Raw genomic sequence first — 2,835 nt, forward strand, 5'->3', positions numbered from 1 at the left:
TATGTTTTATCCCTTTAGTCCCATCTATGTTTTATTCCTTTAGTCCCATCTATGTTTCATCCCTTTAGTCCCATCTATGTTTTATTCCTCTAGTCCCGTCTATGTTTCATCCCTCTAGTCCCGTCTATGTTTTATCCCTTTAGTCCCATCTATGTTTTATTCCTTTAGTCCCATCTATGTTTTATCCCTCTAGTCCCGTCTATGTTTCATCCCTCTAGTCCCGTCTATGTTGTTTTATCCCTTTAGTCCCATCTATGTTTTATCCCTCTAGTCCCGTCTATGTTTCATCCCTCTAGTCCCGTCTATGTTGTTTTATCCCTTTAGTCCCATCTATGTTTTATCTCTCTAGTCCCGTCTATGTTTTATCCCTTTAGTCCCGTCTATGTTTCATCCCTCTAGTCCCATCTATGTTTTATCCCTCTAGTCCCGTCTATGTTTCATCCCTCTAGTCCCGTCTATGTTTTATCCCTTTAGTCCCACAGATGTTTTATCCCTTTTGTCCCATCTATGTTTTATCCCTCTAGTCCCGTCTATGTTGTTTTATTCCTTTAGTCCCATCTATGTTTCATCCCTCTAGTCCCACAGATGTTTCATCCCTTTAGTCCCATCTATGTTTTATCCCTTTAGTCCCATCTATGTTTTATCCCTCTAGTCCCGTCTATGTTTTATCCCTTTAGTCCCGTCTATGTTTTATCCCTTTAGTCCCGTCTATGTTTCATCCCTTTAGTCCCATCTATGTTTTATTCCTCTAGTCCCGTCTATGTTTTATCCCTCTAGTCCCGTCTATGTTTTATCCCTTTAGTCCCGTCTATGTTTCATCCCTTTAGTCCCATCTATGTTTTATTCCTCTAGTCCCGTCTATGTTTCATCCCTCTAGTCCCGTCTATGTTTTATCCCTTTAGTCCCATCTATGTTTTATCCCTTTAGTCCCGTCTATGTTTCATCCCTCTAGTCCCGTCTATGTTTCATTCCTCTAGTCCCGTCTATGTTTTATCCCTTTAGTCCCATCTATGTTTTATCCCTTTAGTCCCGTCTATGTTTTATCCCTTTAGTCCCGTCTATGTTTTTACCCTTTAGTCCCATCTATGTTTCATCCCTTTAGTCCCATCTATGTTTCATCCCTCTAGTCCCATCTATGTTTTATCCCTTTAGTCCCTTTTCCTTTTCCATGTATTATCCAATATTTGGATCCCAATATTTATCGCTTTTCCCATCTATGTCCGGTATTTATGGATGAATGATCATTATCATTACGTCACCAGTGATGTTATATCCATAGTCATGCGCGTTTGGGAGCCCTAAATTTATTTATCCCGAAACGTGTACGAAATCCAAAACTATATCGTGTACGATTGTAAATGTAACCAACGAAACTGATCGTGTACGATATCAATACGATATAATTCTTGAATATTTTCATTTTATTTTTCAAATAATTATCTATTTATATCTTTTTTTATATAGTAGAGAATACTGCCTCTGTTGCTGCCCATTTTTTTCTTTCCCATTTCAGGTGGTTTTCAGGGAAAACGATCCCAATGAATATGATAAAGGAGATGACTCGACCTTACTACTTTGTGATGGTAAAATATGTCTATTATATTCATAATTATTAACAAAGCTTATTACCTCAAAACATTCCAAAAAAAGAAATAAAAAAATTAGTATAAACAATAAATTATAAGTACACAATTAATGTAGTTGGATGTTTTTTCTTAATTTACAGATGACTTGATTGTGAACCTTAAACAACAAGAAAAAGAAAGAAAAAATGGTGAAAAGAGAAAAAAGGAAGAAAGGGAAAAGGAAAGGGAATTCGAAATTAGGGAAAAGGAAAGGGAACCAAGGGAAAACGAAGAAAAGGAAAGGGAGGAAAGGGAAAGAAGGGAAAAGGAAAGGGAAAACAAAGAAACAAAAGAAGCAGCGAAAAAGAGAAGGAGAATATTGAGGAGGGAAAAAGCTAAACGTATGAAGAATAACTAGTCTACTTAATTCGTCACTGGCTTTTTTTCATTTTCGGTCAAACAAACTCGGTTTTGGTGGACGTCATCAAGGCCATACCACAACATTCCACGGACAGGACACATGCTTATGAAAAAAAATAATTTCCAAATATATATGCCATGGAAAAACTTTGATGTCCACTAAAACTTTCATTGGGAATTGGGATACATTCTGTAACACATATCATTACAGCATTTTAAAAAAAGTACTGCTGCCATTTTTATATTATATGTATTCTGAATATGAGCAATTACAGTTTGTAGGAAATATGAAACGAGATTTGTTAATATAGGAGTCTGATATTTGCGAGATAATTACTAGTATTAAATTAGCACATGTTATGTAAAAAAAAGATACTGTACAACTATGAATTCTTATTAAAAATTTAATGCCACAAAAATAAATAAATAATTGTATACTAAGTTAATAAAAAATAAAACGGAGGTCCTTACATTGCGTCAGATCACGCGTCTGTGTTAAGTGTGCAATTTTTTACTTCGAATGATTAACGGCTCGAAATAATCGAAAAGAGTCCAACTCCCAAAGTTCCACCTTTTCATCATAAAAACATTTTCATATTCCCATTTTTTATTCCCGTTTTTTTTGAAGGCAATTGCAAATAGGAGCCCTCCAGTCTTGCCATAAAACGACCCTACAGTATATTTAGAAATTTTGGATTTAATTATTACGCAGGGATATTTTTGTTTAATTAAATCACAACGAAAAAATATCCAATAAGTCCTCCATAATTTACGTGAAAAGCGGGCCAAAATAATGACACATTTAATTTTACTTTCTATATGATATTAATAGTACTTTTCTCGGACTCAC

At 35.1% G+C, this 2,835-nt stretch overlaps 1 long non-coding RNA gene across 1 annotated transcript; it reads left to right on the forward strand.

Moving 5' to 3' along the window:
- The first annotated feature begins 1,411 nt into the window (after positions 1-1,411).
- On the forward strand, positions 1,412-2,465 carry LOC148904240 (uncharacterized). Its single transcript, XR_016118977.1, has 2 exons — positions 1,412-1,583; positions 1,727-2,465. It is a non-coding gene; the product is annotated as an uncharacterized LOC148904240 (long non-coding RNA).
- Positions 2,466-2,835: the final 370 nt, after the last annotated feature.

This window comes from Actinia tenebrosa, unplaced genomic scaffold (assembly GCF_029948245.1).
Source record: "Actinia tenebrosa isolate PJP-AT-01 unplaced genomic scaffold, QUT_ActTen_1.0 utg5546__unscaffolded, whole genome shotgun sequence".
NCBI lineage: Eukaryota > Metazoa > Cnidaria > Anthozoa > Actiniaria > Actiniidae > Actinia > Actinia tenebrosa.